Here is an 18,263-nt window from a genome sequence, read left to right as displayed (position 1 = left end):
TTATGGCAAGAAAAACGCAGCTAAGTAAAGAAAAACGAGTGGCCATCATTACTTTAAGAAATGAAGGTCAGTCAGTCCGAAAAATTGCGCAAACTTTAAAAGTGTCCCCAAGTGCAGTTGCAAAAACCATCAAGCGCTACAAAGAAACTGGCTCACATGAGGACCGCCCCAGGAAAGGAAGCCCAAGAGTCACCTCTGCTTCTGAGGATAAGTTTATCCGAGTCACCAGCCTCAGAAATCTCAGGTTAACAGCAGCTCAGATTAGAGACCAGGTCAATGCCACACAGAGTTCTAGCAGCAGACACATCTCTACAACAACTGTTAAGAGGAGACTTTGTGCAGCAGGCCTTCATGGTAAAATAGCTGCTAGGAAACCACTGCTAAGGACAGGCAACAAGCAGAAGAGACTTGTTTGGGCTAAAGAACACAAGGAATGGACAATAGACCAGTGGAAATCTGCTTTGGTCTGATGAGTCCAAATTTAAGATCTTTGGTTCCAACCGCCGTGTCTTTGTGGGCTTGAGAAAGGTTCTGTGAACTGAAACGTCGCCTTTGGGCTCATTAAAGTCCATTTTTTTAAAAAAATTTCTTGGAGTGCTGCCTCTTTATATTTTTTCTATTGACATGCAGCAGTGTGGACAGACTGTTTGGAGGCTTGGCACCGACTAGTGAGTAATATGAAATGGTGCTGTCTTTCATATATATATATAATTTATATATATATATAATATATATAAAAATGTATTTATATTTTCCTTCAATTCATTCAGCATACATATAGCTATTCCCGCTCACATGGATGGGCAGCTTAGAAAGCATGTTCCCTATTGTAATAGAATGAGATATCAGTTTAGTTGTGGAAGCATTTAATAGAAATAAATTAAATGCGCTAAAAGTGAGACCCTAAAACCCCTTTAAGTTATTATAAGTCTAATAGGGGAGGACAGTGCAAAGGTGTACATATAGTGCCATGGAGGCAGACCATGGCACTACTATGGGGACCTTGAAGAGAAGGGGACCAGTTGAGGTTGTCCCCATTCTATTTGCAATAGTGTTGACCCTATTAGAGATCATCCATTTTAAAGGGGTTGGTTGTGACTTTACAATTGATGACCTATACATGAAATAAGTCATCATTATGAGATGGTTTGAGATCCAACATCCAGCACTTCAAATGATGAGCTTAAATTCACACTGCAACGGCCTGGATATAAGCATTGTATGGAAAAACAGTAGCCCCGTACATAGCTTAACCCTTTCCTCTAAAGGGTCAATTTCCATTTTTGCACCTCCCCTGTGTAACGGGTCTGGGAGGCGGAACCTCTGAGCTACTATACAAGGGGGCGGTCCTTGTAAGGGAGCGGGTGGCGACCAGGGAAGACGGGCAGGCAGTCACAGCAGGTGACCGGGACAGTCTCTGAGTGAACGGGCTGGAGGTCACGGCAAGTGACCGGGGCAGTCTCTGGATGAACGGGCAGGAGGTCACGGCAAGTGACCGGGGAAGTCTCTGGATGAACGGGCAGGAGGTCACGGCAAGTGACCGGGGCAGTCTCTGGGTAAAGGTTAGGTACGACCTGTGATGGCAGAGCCTCCCGGTAGGCTAGCAGGCAGATGGTTGATGTGTGCTCCCAGGTGAGCAAGCGAGAGTCTCTGGAATGGTAGGTGGTCACAGCACGTGACGGCGGAGCCTCCAGGTAGGCTAGCAGGCAGGTAACAGGTGTGCGCTCCCAGGTGAGCGGGCAGGAGTCTCTGGAATGGCAGGTGGTCACAGCACGTGACGGCGGAGCCTCCAGGTAGGCTAGCAGGCAGGTAGCTGATGTGCGCTCCCAGGTGAGCGGGCAAGCTGGTCCATAGACAGACTGACAGGAGTTGGAGGGCAGACCGTCGGACCTCAGGCTAGCAGGCAGGTAGCAGAGGAGCGCTCCCAGGTGAGCGGGCAAGCTGGTCCTTAGACAGACTGACAGGAGTCGGTAGGCAGACCGTCGGACCTCAGGCTAGCAGGCAGGTAAGTAGAAAATCAGGCAGGAATCAGACAGCAAACTGGCAGGAATCTGGCAGGTAACTGGCAACGGGACCTGAGGGCTGAAGCAGAGTAGTGAACAGTGCAACAACATTGCTCGGGCACCTCCATTTTGGAGGAGGTGCCTTATATATGGTGAAGTCCTCCGGCCATTGGCCGGGGACTCCTTAGGACGGCGCGCGCGGCCCCTTTAAGAGGGAGGGAGCGTGCGCGCGCCCTAAGCACAGTGGCCGGGAAGGAGCGCGCGCTGCCAGCAGAGCGGGAGGAGGACGCCGGGCTAGGAGCAGAGAGGTGAGGGGAACAGCGTCCCTGCCTAGCAGAGGGCAGGGACGCCGGCGCTACAGTACCCCCCCCTTTAGCCCCCCCCCCTTTTTAGGCCAGACAGAAATTTAGCTAGGATGAGAGGGGCATGGATGTTCTCCCGGGGCTCCCACGTTCTCTCCTCAGGACCAAACCCCTTCCAATCTACTAGAAAAAAGGTCTTTCCTCTTACCCTTTTGGTGGCAAGAATGTTCTCTACCTCAAACTCGTCCTCAGCAGAAACCGGAGCAGGAGGCGTACCTGTAGACTTGGAAAAAGAGTTAAGTACCACAGGTTTGAGGAGAGATACATGGAAGGAGTTAGGGATCCGTAAGTTGGCCGGGAGTTTCAATTTATAGGCCACCGGGTTGATCTGACTGATGACCTCCAGAGGACCGATGAACCGAGGCCCTAACTTGTAAGAAGGTATCTTGAGTCGGACATATTTAGATGAGAGCCAGACTTTATCTCCAGGACGAAATTGTGGAGGATCCAGGCGTTTTTTGTCAGCGTGTCTTTTCATCCGTTCGGACGACTGAAGGAGTGCGGATCGGGTACTCTCCCAAATGTAGGAAAATTTGCTAACGAGAGATTCCGCAGCCGGGTTGTCCACAGAGGTGGAGACAGGAAAAGGAATCCGAGGATGCTGACCGAAGACTACAAAAAACGGGGATTTGGAGGAGGATTCGCTCTCGTGATTGTTGTAAGAGAACTCGGCCCATGGTAGGAGATCCACCCAGTCTGAATGATGGGCATTAACGAAGTGCTGGAGGTAACTGGTCAGGTTCTGATTGATCCGCTCCACTTGACCATTGGACTGTGGGTGGTAAGCGGAAGAGAAGTCCAGGGTGACGTCTAGCAGTTTACAAGTGGCTCTCCAGAAGCGTGAGGTGAACTGTACCCCACGATCCGACACGATGTGGAGGGGCAGGCCATGAAGACGAAAGATGTGACGAATAAAGTCTTTAGCTAGCTCGGGTGCAGACGGGAGGCCTGGCAGGGGAACGAAATGAGCCATCTTGGAGAAGCGGTCAGCGACCACCCAAATGACCGTACAACCGGCAGAGACTGGGAGGTCAGTTATAAAGTCCATTGCTATATGCTGCCAGGGGGCAGCAGGTACAGAAAGCGGAAGGAGGCGACCGGCTGGCAGATGTCTCGGAACCTTGTTGCGGGCGCAGGACACACAGGCAGAAACAAAGTCTATTACATCCTTGTGCAGGGTAGGCCACCAGTAGTGCCGGGTAATAAGCTGGAGGGTCTTTTTCTGACCGGCGTGGCCAGCCAGTTTAGACGAGTGACCCCAGTGAAGGATCTTCTCCCGATCAGGTACAGATACGAACGTCTTTCCGGGAGGGAGACGATTTAGACTCACGGGAGCCACCTGCATTACTCTGGCGGGATCGATGATGTGTTTCGGATCTTCCTCGAGATCAGACACCAGAAAGGATCGAGACAAGGCGTCCGCCTTGACGTTTTTGTCAGCCGGGCGAAAATGAAGAACAAAATCAAAGCGAGCAAAAAACAAGGACCACCGGGCTTGGCGCGGGTTAAGTCTCTGGGCATGCTGGAGGTAAGCCAAGTTCTTGTGGTCAGTGTAAATTATTACCGGGTGAAGAGCCCCCTCGAGCAGGTAACGCCACTCCTCCAATGCCAGTTTGATGGCCAATAACTCTCAGTCTCCTATGGAATAATTGCGCTCTGAGGAGGAGAAGAGTTTAGAGAAGAAGCCGCAAGTTACCATCCTCCCGGAAGATGATTTTTGAGTAAGTACCGCTCCGGCTCCAGAGGAGGAGGCGTCAACTTCCAGGAAGAACTGCTTGTTGCCGTCCGGGCGATGCAGCACCGGGGCGGAAGAGAAGGCCTGTTTTAAGGAAAGAAAGGCCTCCTCTGCTTCGGGCGGCCACTCTTTGGGATTAGTTCCCTTACGGGTGAGCGCGGAAATTGGGGCAGTCCGGGAAGAGAAGTGTGGTATGAAGAGGCGGTAGTAGTTGGCGAAGCCCAGGAATCGCTGAATGGCCTTCAACCCCTCCGGTCGAGGCCATTTCTTGATGGCAGACAGTTTCTCTGGATCCATTCGTAGGCCGGTCTGAGAAATAATGTAGCCCAAAAACGGAAGCGAGGTCTGCTCAAAGAGGCACTTCTCGTATTTAGCGAAGAGGTGATTCTGCCTGAGCCTGAGCAGGACCTGACAAACGTCCCTCCGGTGAGTCTGGAGATCCGGAGAGAAGACCAAGATGTCGTCCAGGTACACCACTACGCAGGAGTAGAGAAGGTCCCGGAAGATGTCATTGACCAACTCTTGAAAGACGGCAGGAGCGTTACAGAGACCAAAGGGCATTACCAGATATTCATAGTGGCCGTCCCGGGTGTTGAATGCCGTCTTCCATTCATCCCCCTGACGGATACGAACCAGGTTGTACGCCCCACGGAGGTCCAGTTTGGTGAAGATTCTAGCCCCCCTCAGACGATCAAATAACTCCGGAATGAGCGGAAGGGGGTACTTATTCTTCACCGTGATCTGGTTAAGGCCTCTATAGTCTATACAGGGACGGAGAGAGCCGTCCTTCTTTTTGACGAAAAAGAAGCCTGCTCCCGCCGGGGAGGTAGATTTCCGGATGAATCCCCTGGCCAGATTCTCCTCAATATATTCGGACATCGACCGGGTCTCAGCAGCGGATAATGGATAAATACGCCCACGGGGAGGAGTAGTACCAGGTAACAGGTCGATAGGGCAGTCGTATGGTCTATGAGGGGGTAGTGTCTCTGCCTCCTTTTTATTAAAGACATCAGCATAAGACCAATAAGGAATCGGAAGTCCAGGTAGGTTAGCTGGGGTAGGAGAAGGACGGACGGGATGGACGGGAACCAGACAGGTCTTATGGCAGTCCTGTCCCCAGCGAAGGACTTCTCCGGTCTGCCAGTCGAGCACGGGTGCATGTCTCTGGAGCCAAGGTAGGCCTAGCAAGAGGGCGTGAGAGAGTCCAGGCAGAACATGAAAGGAGATACTCTCAGAATGCAGCATTCCCACCTGCAGAGTAATGGATTCGGTGATGAGTTGGATGGGGCGTGGTAAGAGACCCCCATCCACGGCAGCAACAGACAAGGGTACAGCCAGAGGTTTGGTGGGGATGCGGTATTTCTCTACCAGGGACTGTGAAATAAGATTCCCGGCTGCTCCAGAGTCAAGTTGGGCTAGTTCGAAATAACCGTTCTCCCCGCAGACGATTGAGACTGACAACAGCAGAGATGGAGAGGATTTATTCTTGTCTAGGTCGACCTCTCTGAGCGAACCTAGACACAGGCGTTTCCCGACCTCTCCGGGCAGGCACGGATCCGGTGCTCCTTACTGCCACAGTAGAAGCAGCTCCCCTCGGCACGGCGTAAGTCCTGACGGGTTTTGACCATCTTGGTCTGGTCGACCTGCATAGGCTCAGGAGAGTGTACCTGGGAAGAGACGGAGGGAGTGACGGGTCTCTGAAAAGTAGGAGCTAGACGTGGAAACCTCCTCTCACGGGTGACCTCTTTGGCACGCTCCTGGAACCGTAGGTCAATCCGGGTGGCAAGAGTTATTAGGTCATCGAGAGTGGTAGGAATGTCTCGACCGGCAAGTTCATCTTTAATACGGCCGGACAGACCCTCCCAGAAGACAGATACCAGAGCGTCGTTATCCCAGGCCAGCTCCGAGGCAAGGGTACGGAACCGTATGGCATATTGGCCCACGGTGAGACTTCCCTGACGGAGGCGTAGCAGAGATGATGCGGATGAGGTCTTCCGTCCAGGTTCGTCGAAGACTTTCCGGAAAGCCGTGAGAAAGGCAGGCAAGTCGGACACCAGGGGGTCTCGTCTCTCCCATAGAGGATTTAGCCAGGCCAGGGCCTCCCCGGTGAGATGGGACATGATGAAGGCAATTTTGGCCCGGTCGGAGTTAAACTGGTGGGACAGGAGTTCAAAGTGCAAGGTGCACTGATTTATAAAGCCCCGAGCCTGAGCGGAGTCGCCTCCGAAGCGAGGAGGTGCAGAAAGCCGGGGTCCGGGGTAGGATACCATAGTATTGGTGGGCAGCGGAGCTGCCGGATTGCGAGTCATGGCTCTGGCGGTGGTTGCTGGTGGAGCAGTCAGAGTGTCCAGGCGAGTATTGACATTCCGCAGGTGACCCAGGATGGACTCCTGTTGGGACCTCTGACGGGACAGTTCATGACACAGGTCCGAGAGTGAGGGAGCTTGGGTGCCACCGGGTTCCATGGCCCGAGCAAACTGTAACGGGTCTGGGAGGCGGAACCTCTGAGCTACTATACAAGGGGGCGGTCCTTGTAAGGGAGCGGGTGGCGACCAGGGAAGACAGGCAGGCAGTCACAGCAGGTGACCGGGACAGTCTCTGAGTGAACGGGCTGGAGGTCACGGCAAGTGACCGGGGCAGTCTCTGGATGAACGGGCAGGAGGTCACGGCAAGTGACCGGGGCAGTCTCTGGATGAACGGGCAGGAGGTCACGGCAAGTGACCGGGGCAGTCTCTGGGTAAAGGGTAGGTACGACCTGTGATGGCAGAGCCTCCCGGTAGGCTAGCAGGCAGATGGTTGATGTGTGCTCCCAGGTGAGCAAGCGAGAGTCTCTGGAATGGTAGGTGGTCACAGCACGTGACGGCGGAGCCTCCAGGTAGGCTAGCAGGCAGGTAACAGGTGTGCGCTCCCAGGTGAGCGGGCAGGAGTCTCTGGAATGGCCGGTGGTCACAGCACGTGACGGCGGAGCCTCCAGGTAGGCTAGCAGGCAGGTAACAGGTGTGCGCTCCCAGGTGAGCGGGCAGGAGTCTCTGGAATGGCAGGTGGTCACAGCACGTGACGGCGGAGCCTCCAGGTAGGCTAGCAGGCAGGTAGCTGATGTGCGCTCCCAGGTGAGCGGGCAAGCTGGTCCATAGACAGACTGACAGGAGTTGGAGGGCAGACCGTCGGACCTCAGGCTAGCAGGCAGGTAGCAGAGGAGCGCTCCCAGGTGAGCGGGCAAGCTGGTCCTTAGACAGACTGACAGGAGTCGGTAGGCAGACCGTCGGACCTCAGGCTAGCGGGCAGGTAAGTAGAAAATCAGGCAGGAATCAGACAGCAAACTGGCAGGAATCTGGCAGGTAACTGGCAACGGGACCTGAGGGCTGAAGCAGAGTAGTGAACAGTGCAACAACATTGCTCGGGCACCTCCATTTTGGAGGAGGTGCCTTATATATGGTGAAGTCCTCCGGCCATTGGCCGGGGACTCCTTAGGACGGCGCGCGCGGCCCCTTTAAGAGGGAGGGAGCGCGCGCGCGCCCTAAGCACAGTGGCCGGGAAGGAGCGCGCGCTGCCAGCAGAGCGGGAGGAGGACGCCGGGCTAGGAGCAGAGAGGTGAGGGGAACAGCGTCCCTGCCTAGCGGAGGGCAGGGACGCCGGCGCTACACCCTGCATCCAAGAGCCATTATTTTTCTATCAACATATCTGTACGAGGGTTTATTTTTGACAGGACAAACTGTAGTTTTGAAAGACACCATTCATTTTACCATATAATGTACTGGGAAATGGGAAAAAATATAATTGTGGTGAAATTGTGGACAAATTGGGGAAATTGCAGCTACCACTATTCTGTCATTTTCTTTTTTTTTTCTCTTTAGCGCGTTTACTGATTGGGTTAATTCATTTTATATTTTAATAGATCAGACTTACATTGCTATGTTCGTACCTGAGTTTGTTAATTCTGTTGTTCCCTATTATAGAGGCAGAACAACTTAATTAACAGAAATGCAAGATCTGTTACATGACATGAGATGTAAAATAATTCTATTACTTATTACTTTTTTGATCCCTAATCCTACATTCAAGCCACTGGGGTGTTTTGTTTTTTTTTGATTTTTAACTTATCCTATTTTTATTCCGGGAGAATAATCCGGTGAAATTTACTGCAGATGCTAAAAATATTCATTCATTAAGTGCTATTTTGAGCCTCTGGGGCAGGCGGGAGATCACTGAGTAATGACATTAATAGTACTTCTATGTTCTTCAGAAATGTTCATGAACTTCACTTGTTTTAATTAACTTGTTTTAGGCATTTTTCTAATTGCTTGTTTAAGCACATTTACGTAAGGCTTTGCAAAGCTGGCAGAATATCTTATGGTTTCATCAACAAATTCAGAACTTTAGGATTTTGCTTATACACTGAAGTCTGTATTTATGTGAAAATGTGCTAAATAGTATATGTGTGTTATTATGCTGATTTATTACATTATAGCTTATTATTTGTATTACATAGTCAGTTGTACACAGGACCTTTGTATATGCAAAAAGACACAGGAACATGTCACTCCTTGGCAAACTAAATTGTTTGCTTTTGACTCCGTTTATACACTCATGTGCCATAGCTTCTTTCGTACTTAAAGGGTTGTTCCCCAAATTAACACTAATTTAATCCATTAGATCTGGCAAAAGATACTATTGCGAATCGGACACTGGGGTGTCCAGCGGACGGCACAATATCTACAACGGAATGATATAGAGGGGAGGAAGGCCCTAACGGTAGGGAGCGTGGGGTGGGACACCTCCTGACACCAAACTGTGTCTGTCCCTAAGCTCACCTAACGCCCTATGCGGGTCCTTCCCCCTGCCACCGTCACGTGCCTAATCCCTGACTGTCACCTCAACTTACCCTAGCTAGTGAACAGGCTGACAAGGACGCTAGCCTTATCACTACTGTTAATGTAACACAGGGTAAGAAGACAAATAAGGGACTGGCAACAAGAAAAAAACAACTTAACTTAAAAACAGCAGCAAAGCTCTGAATCTGCAGCAAAAGCTCCAATAACGGCACCAGGGTAAAGAACTCCACACACCTTGCTGGTCTGCAATAGAATGAACTCTATAACTGACGGTCAGCTGATGGGCCATATGGCTATTTAAAGTAAGGTGGGAGTGGTTCCAACCAACATCAGCTGACCGGCCTCAAAAAAAAAAAAGCTGCCAGCAAGAGACTAACATTAACCCTTGCTGGACCAAAGGAAAAAAATACCATATAAATTCCAGCATAACCAGAGCTGCCACGAATCCATAATGACTTTTCTTCGAGGGGCCTCAGGACCCTCAAGACCAGACTTATCCAGAAATTACGTACGGCAGGGACACCTCGAAACACCAGTGTTCACCTCTGTAGACCCTTGGTCCTCAAGGTCACAGCCAATGCAGATCGACGGTGATGGTAATGCTCTTAGCTCCAGAGGTGCGACAAATCTTCTAAGCGATGACTTGTGGAATACGTTAAGGAAACACCACTGGGGGTAATCCAACTGGAAAATCGTATGGCTGAGGATGGCTGTAAACCTATACAGACCCTAGAAACCAGAGTCCCAGATGCGTACCTCCACCTGATATTTTTAGTGGACACCCACACGTACTCGTTCACACACAGGTCCGGACATGAACGTTTATTACCACACATACGTTTGGAACCAGATGGCACTCCCCTTGCAGGATCGACAACAGAGGCTTCCCCCCGTGTCAAAAAACTCTTACCCTTAGGAGACTCAGTGGTAACTTGCACCCCCCCCTGACCAATCCTCCTGGGAGGACACCGAGGTCTAGAGTTATCCTGGGTTATGGGTAGAGTCTAACCCCTATTCTCCGGTAGCATCTTAGCTAACTCCACCAGAGAAGGAGGGGTAGGTTTCACCAAGACAGCAGAGATAGTAGAACCCAGGCAACTTCTCTTACAAAGTTTGCCGCAACTGACTACTTTTCTGGACCGCCAATCTATGACCGGATTGTGTTTCTTCAGCCAGAGAAGGCCTAAGACGATGGGCGTAGGCAGACCCTCCAAGACGTAGCACGACAGGAACTCACTATGTAGAGTCCCTATGCGCAAGTTCACATTATGTATGACTTGGTTCAAATTCCTCTGGCCAAAGGATGCGGAATCAATGGCAAAAATTGAAATGGATCTCGCTAGTGCACTACCGATAAGACTTTTGGTCTGAGCAAAGCGAGCATCAACCCAACTGACTCCAGCTCCACTATTCACCAAAACCGGAATAGTCTCAGTTTTCCCACCCACTACTTTGTCAGCCGAAATGGAAAACGAAGACGTATTAATGGAGGAAATGTACACAACCTGGTCGTCTCCCTCCACACGACCAGGGGGACGCGGTTTATGCGACGGAACAGCAGGTTTAGCACGAGATAGACAGACATTGATGTAATGATCCGTAAGACCACAGTAAAAACATGCCCCCTTCCCATGGTGAACCTCAGGCAAACTATTGTGAACGGAGGCACCCCCCAACTGCATGGGTTCATCCGGCAGCACTTGCGTGGCCTCCTCCCTAGGAACAACAACAGGGGGCAGAATTGGTGTAGATCTCTCCCTGAGGCGTCTATCCACCCTGATAGCAAGAGCCATGGTGGCCTCCAACGACATTGGAGTAGCGTATTGGGCCAGAGAATCCTGCAGCCTAACTGACTGATCCTCACAAAAATGACTTCTAAGGGCTGGATCATTCCACTGAGTGTCAGTGGCCCACCTCCAGAATTCCGAGCAGTACTCCTCACCCGGCCGGGCCCCTTGCTTGATCCTATGAAGTTTTGACTCAATCAGGTAGACGTCATCAGGATCACCATATAAAAGGGTCAAAGCCGCAAAAAACTCATCCACCGACCACAAAGATGGAGAGTCGGTCGGTAGGGAGAAGGCCCAGGACTGGGGATCGCCCCCAAGAAGGGAGACCACAATCCCCACTTGTTATTCTTCACTCCCTGAGGAACAAGGGCGGAGTCTGAAGTATAATTTTCAAGCTTCCCTAAAAACCACAAATTTATCTCTCCCTCCACGGAGCTTCCGAGGAGAGATATTTTGGGTTCAGGTTGAGCCTGGGCATGAGCCGAGACCCAATACCCAGACATTTGCTGAAGCTGCTGCATCACCTGTAACCACAACTCAGTAACCCCATCTGTGAAGGTCTGAAGCAGCTGTTTAAATGCTTGAGCTTGAGCCATAGGTGCAGGTTCGTTATAAAGTCATGAACTGGACACCGGTGTGTCCAGCGGACTGCACAATATCTGGGTACAACGGGATGATATAGGGGGAGGAAGGCCCTAATGGTAGGCTCTTATAGACCGCGCTTTGTTTCCTCCCGGCCGGGTTTGTATGGTCACAGTGCCGCAGTGCTCTATTGCGCAGGCGCCGGGGCGTCACTGTGACTTCTGCTCCAGTGACTCCCGGCGCATAACAAGAAGGTTTCCTGCGGCACTGTGCTCATACAAACCCGGCCGGGAGGAAACAAAGCGCGGTCTATAAGAGCCGGGAGGTGAGGCAGGAAAGTGCACGTCACAGCGCCCTGTGACGTGCGGGGGAGGGAGGGAAAATGGTAACTAGGCTGATAGGTAGCGATTTTAGGGGAATAATAATCAGATAGGCGGGCATTGCTTGACTTCCCCCGGCCCCAAGGCTGTTGAAAACCAAAAAGATAAAACTACTTTTCTCTGCAATCAGACCTCTACCATGGGCCATACAGGTATGTATATATTTACTTTTCTATACCCTGTATGCCCAAAGTAGCGGTCTGATAACTCCCAGGGGGTGACAGATTCCCTTTAATGTGTTCAGTATTGGCGAGTTGTGTGCTATTTCCTGTATAATAGCAGGGATCTCTTTACTGCCCTATACAAGAGGGTCCAGAAAGTGGGAATGAGCTACTGAGAATGTGCGTATTTGAAACACTAAGGTGAACTATCTTGGAAGGAGGAGAATACACTACAGGGTACCATAGCAAGTATATTATAGCAATATTCAAACACAAGCTTATTTTAGCTTTTTTTCTTTACTACATTTTTATGTATGAAGGTTTAGGCAATAACAGTGAGCAATTTGGATTATACAAGTTAAACATATGAAGCCATCTATTGGCAATGAAAAAAGAAAAGAATAAAAAGAAGAGGTCATGATTTGCTCTAATTAAAAAGAACTGTACAATGGAAAAAAAAAAGAACGTATCCTCAGAGACACTTAAAGCAGTCTTTCCTCTGTGAAACATATGACACACAGTCCTATGTGCCTCCATTATCTCAGTACAGCCATCTACTATGATTACAAGGAGAGGAGATGAGAAGAGCAGAGCTGTTTGTCAATGCAAACACTTCTGCATCAGAAGCTCTCATCCCATGGCAATGTCAGTGTGGGAGGAGGGGGAGTAGAACAGAGTTGTGTGTCTTTACGAACAACATTTGCATTGCAGCTCTCATCCCACAGCACTGTCAGCTCTACTCCTCCTCCCTCCACACTAATAATGCTGTGGAATGAGAACTGTAAGAAGACTGTGTTATGACACATGGCTCTGCTCTCCTCCCATTCGCCACTTCTAATCACAGTAAATGCTGGCAATGAGGAGAACAGGGCTGTGTCATTATGTGTCTTACACAAAGAAAATCAAATCTGATGTTCTCTGGGGGGAGAGGGGGTTCTCAAGTTCCCCAGAGATGAATCTCTGCTAACATCTTAGTGAAAATTAGAGTCTAAACTTTACAAGCTATTAAAAAATAAAATTAGTTTTATTCAACTTTGCAGCCACTATTCGATGTGGCCAGTTTAAGATGCTCAAACTGGTGAAAAGGTCTTTTTAACCCCTTTCCGGCCCAAGGCGTACTAGTATGTATCTGTGCCCCGGGCCTTATGGGCCTGATACGTATTAGTACGCTTGGCGATTTCGCCCGCACACAAGTGGTGCGGACGAGATCGCCGGCGGGTGTCAGCTGATTGTCACAGCTGACACCCGGTGCTATGTGCTCCCTGCACATTAAACCCTGAAATACTGCGATCGAAATCGATCGCAGTATTGCGGTGGCAAGAGGAGGTAAGCGCAATACTTACCTTCTCTGCCGGCGTCCCGCGGCATCAGAGTCCAGTCCCAGATGTTGTCATGGTGACCCGATGTCATTATGACAACATCCGGGTTACCAGGAGGCAGGAAGTTACTTTGGTCATACGCAGTGCGTGACCAAAGTAACTTCTCCCTGTGCAGCGCTAACAGGCTGCATAGCACAGGGATGGTGCTGCATTCCTGTGCTATACAGCCGATCAGGCTGCAAAAAGTGAAAGTCCCATAGTGGGACAATGTGTAAATTATCAAAAAGTGAAAAAATAAAATAGTAAAAATATAACAAAAAAATGAAAAAAATAATCAAAAAAAAAAAAATATATATATATATATTATACCCATAAATAAATAATCTTATGAAAAAAAATAATAAACCAATAAAAGTACACATATTTGGTATAGCCGCGTCCGGAACGACCTGACCTATAAAACTGTCCCACTAGTTAACCCCTTTAGTGAACACGGTAAAAAAACAAAACAAAAAATAAACAAAACATAAAACGATGCTTTATCATCATACCGCCAAACAAAAAATGGAATAAAACGCAAAAAGACGAATGTAAATAAAAATGGTACTGCTGAAAACGTCATCTTGTCCCTCAAAGAAACAAGCTGCCATACAGCTCCAACGGTCAAAAAATAAAAAAGTTATAGCTCTCAGAATAAAGCGATGCAAATAAAAACCCCAAAAAACAATTCCTGAGTTGTTTTTTGTTTATTCTGCCTACCAAAAATGTCATGTGCCTGAAAATGGTACCAATAAAAACGTCAACTTGTCCCACAAAAAACAAGCCATCATATGACTCTGTCGGCCAAAATATGGAAAAATTATAGCTCTCAAAATATGGCGATGCAAAAACTAGTCTTTCCAAAAAAAAGCGTCTTTTAGTGTGTGACAGCTGTCAATCATAAAAGCCCGATATGAATTTGGTATCGCTGTAATCGCACCGACCCGAAGAATAAAGTCGTCTAATCACTTATACCACACAAGGAATGGTGTAAAAAAATAAACTCTAGTGTTAGAGTTGTGCTGAGGCTAGGGTTAGGGTTGTATTAGGGTTGGGGTTAGGGCTGGGCTAGGGTTAGGGTTGGGCTAGGGTTGTACTAGGGTTAGGGTTGGGCTAGGGTTAGGGATGTGCTAGGGTTAGGGTAGTGCTAGGGTTAGGGTAGTGCTAGGGTTAGGGTAGTGCTAGGGTTAGGCTAAGGTTAGGGTTGGGCTAAGGTTGGGTTAGGGTTGGGGTTGTATTAGGGTTGGGGTTGTATTAGGGTTGGGGTTAGGCTTGTGTTGGGATTGGGATTTTTTCAGAAGTATAGAAAAAAAAATGATGATATGGCGACTAATGTTGAGCGCAAGTGCTCACTACTTGAGTTTGCATCTGGTGCTCGGGTATGCACCGAGTATAGTGGGTACTCGAGTGACATGCTCGAGTCTCCGCCCCATATGTTTTGCAGCTGTTATACAGCCAAAAAAACCTCGCGGGGATTGCCTGCCATGCACGAGCGATCCCCGCATATTTTTTTTGGGGTGTCTAATAACCGTGAAACATGCGGGTGGGGACTCGAGCATGTCACTTGAGCACCCGCGATACTTGGTGCATACCCGAGTACCCGATACAAACTCAAGTAGCGAGCACTTGCACTCAAGACTAATGACAACTTATTCAATATGATGACGTTATGTTATCAAATGATGTGTCGTACCTCTGGATTCAAAATGTTCACTATACCCCTTGATAAAATCCTTGAGGGGTGTAGTTTCCAAAATGGAGTCACTTAGGGGGTGTGTCCACTGTTTAGGTGCATCAGGGGCTCCCCAAACACAACATGGCGTCCGCTAATTATTCAAGCAAATTTTACATTCAAAAAGTCAAATGGCGCACCTTCCCTTCCAAACCCTGCTGTGCGCCCAAACAGTGATTTTCCCCCACATATGGGGTATCAGCTTACTCAGGAGAAATTGCACAACAAATTGCATGGTGCAATTTCTCCTGTTACCCTTATGAAAATGTAAAATTAGGGGCTGAAAAACATTTTTGTTGGAAAAATGTGAAAATTGTATTTTTACGGCTCAATGTTATAAATTTCTGTGAAGCACCTAGGGTTTCATGGTGCTCACCACACATCTATATAAGTTCCCTGGGGGGGGGTCTAGTTTCCAAAATGGGGTCACTTGTGGGGGGTTTCCACTGTTTAGGCACATCAGGGGCTCCCCAAACGCCACATGGCGTCCGCTAATTATTCAAGCAAATTTTACATTCAAAAAGTCAAATGGCGCTCCTTCCCTTCCGAACCCTGCTGTGCTCCCAACAGTGGTATTCCTCCACATATAGGGTATCAGCGGGAATCAGGAGGAATTGCACAACAAATTTTGGGGTTCATTTTTTAGTGATACCCTTGCAAAAATAAAAAAATGGGGTCTAAATTTACATTTTTGTGAAAAAAATTAAATGTTCATTTTTTTCTTGCCTCTCCCGACTTTCAGCACTCTGTCTGTGTTTGTATTGTACAGGTCAGCCTTTGACACTTGAACAGTACAAAATTCTAAAATAAACACTATGGTCGTCAGAAAATAAAACACCTGTTTTTGCAGACTGTGAATTTATGTATGGTTTCCAACCCTGATATAGAGGAGAGGAATACAGGGTAAAAAACAGATGGAGGTTTCTAAAGCTTCTCCTTTGAAACCATCTGTGAAAAATGTCCTCGTTGCATTGGCGAATTTTCCGACACTCAGATCTAGATCGGACAAGTCTACGTTTATTTGTGCAGACCACTCGGTCTGTGATAAAATCTGAACAGGTGAACTACCCCATAAACTATCATAGGTATGAGTGCTGTTCGTGAAAAACAAGAGAGCACTTGTATGAGAAAAACTGACATCTGAATGAGCTGTAAGGCTATATGCACACATGACAGACATGCAAAACGTGCAAAATGTGCCACAAATCCACATGTAACACTTCAAGCATACATCATTCAAGGCCTCATTCAGATGTCCATTATTCATGTACGTGCTTGCTTTTCACGGATGCCTATTATGGTCTATAGGGCTGTTCACATGTCAATGTATTTTTTGCGGACTGTGTGTCCGTGAAAAAATGATAGAGAAATGTCTGTTTTTTACCGGCTTCATGGATGTAAAGTACTTATACGAGTCTATGGGACTGTGAAAATCACAGACAGCAGACAGATGGCATCATTGTGCTGTCTGGGATTGAAGCTTTGTAAATTATTTACAGTGAAGGAAATAATTATTTGATCCCTTGCTGTTTTTGTAAGTTTGCCCACTGACAAAGACATGAACAGTCTATAATTTTAAGGGTAGGTTAATTTTAACATTGAGAGATAGAAAATCCCCAAAAAATCAAGAAAATCACATTGTATAAATTAGATAAATGTATTTGCATTTTGCAGTGAGAAATAAGTATTTGATTCCTCTGGCACAGCAGTCAGATGTTTTTTGTAGTTGATGATGAGGTTTGTGCACATGTCAGGAGGAATTTGGGTCCACTCCTCTTTGCAGATCATCTCTAAATCATTAAGATTTTGAGGCTGTCGCTTGGCAACTCGGAGCTTCAACTCCCTCCATAAGTTTTCTATGGGATTAAGGTCTGGAGACTGGCTAGGCCACTCCATGACCTTAATGTGCTTCTTTTTGAGCCACTCCTTTGTTGCCTTGGCTGTATGTTTTGGGTCATTGTCTTGCTGGAAGACCCAGCCACAACCCATTTTTAATGTCCTGGCGAAGGGAAGGAGGTTGTCACTCAGGATTTTACTGTACATGGCTCCATCCATTCTCCCATTGATGCCGTGAAGTAGTCCTGTGCCCTTAGCAGAGAAACACCCCAAAACATAATGTTTCCACCTCCATGCTTGACAGTGGGGACGGTGTTCTTTGGGTCATAGGCAGCATTTCCCTTCTTCCAAACATGGCGAGTTGAGTTAATGCCAAAGAGATCAGTTTTTCTCTCATTTGACCACAGCACTTTCTCTCAATAACTCACAAAATCATCCAGGTGTTCATTGGCAAACTTCAGATGGGCCTGCACATGTGCCTTCTTGAGCAGGGGGACCTTTAAGGCGTAATGTGTTACCAATGGTTTTCTTGGTGATTGTGGTCCCAGCTGCCTGGAGATCATTAACAAGTTCCGCCTGTGTAGTTTTAGGCTGATCTCTCACCTTCCTCATGATCAAGGATACCCCACGAGATGAGATTTTGCATGGTGCCCCAGATCGATGTCGATTGACAGTCATTTTGTATTTCTTCCATTTTCTTGCTATTGCACCAACACTTGTCTCCTCTTCACCCATCATCTTTCTTATGGTTTTGTAGCCCATTCCAGCTTTGTGCAGGTCTATGATCTTGTCCCTGACATCCTTAGAAAGCTCTTTGGTCTTGCCCATGTTGTAGAGGTTAGAGTCTGACTGATTAATTGAGTCTGTGGACAGGAGTCTTTTATACAGGTGACTATGTAAGACTGCTGTCTTTAATGCAGGTAACGAGTTGATTAAGAGTGTCTAACTGGTCTTTTGGAACTCACTGCAAAATGCAAATAAATTTATGTAATTTATACAATGTGATTTTCTTGATTTTTTTGGCTATTCTATCTCTCAATGTTAAAATTAACCTACCCTTAAAATTATAGACTGTTCATGTCTTTGTCAGTGGGCAAAATTACATAAACAGCAAGGGATCAAATAATTATTCCCTTCACTGTATCATACTTGGAAACACCGATGCTAAATGCTGACACACTGAAACTCGTATTTAAAACACTGATGACACTTGTACTATTTTTTTGCGTGCAAGAAGAAACACAGGCTTTTGAATGAGGCCTAAATGGTGAAATGGAGCTGTGTGCTCAGATCTGTCCAGGATTGGGAGGGAGAGAATCAATTTGCAGTATTCATGGTCCCATTGAATTACTTGGGTAGTGTATTTGTCACGCTGTCTCTGTATACTGGAGGTAGGGGGCCTAAGCTGACCCTAAGCTGGGGCCCTGACTAATCCCTCAACCTGGAGGTACTGTTAAAGGTACAGAGGTCCAGGCCACCAGCGTAACCCCTA

At 47.9% G+C, this 18,263-nt stretch overlaps 1 protein-coding gene across 50 annotated transcripts in view; it reads left to right on the top strand.

Moving 5' to 3' along the window:
- The window catches only part of ANK2 (ankyrin 2), a 701,030-nt gene that overhangs the window by 452,692 nt on the left and 230,075 nt on the right, over positions 1–18,263 (top strand). The window lies entirely within an intron of this gene.

This window comes from Phyllobates terribilis, unplaced genomic scaffold (assembly GCF_046119375.1).
Source record: "Phyllobates terribilis strain yellow unplaced genomic scaffold, ASM4611937v1 Scaffold_1__5_contigs__length_1240528914, whole genome shotgun sequence".
NCBI lineage: Eukaryota > Metazoa > Chordata > Amphibia > Anura > Dendrobatidae > Phyllobates > Phyllobates terribilis.
Note: the sequence above shows the minus strand (reverse complement) of the source record. Positions and strands in the feature narration are given on the sequence as shown.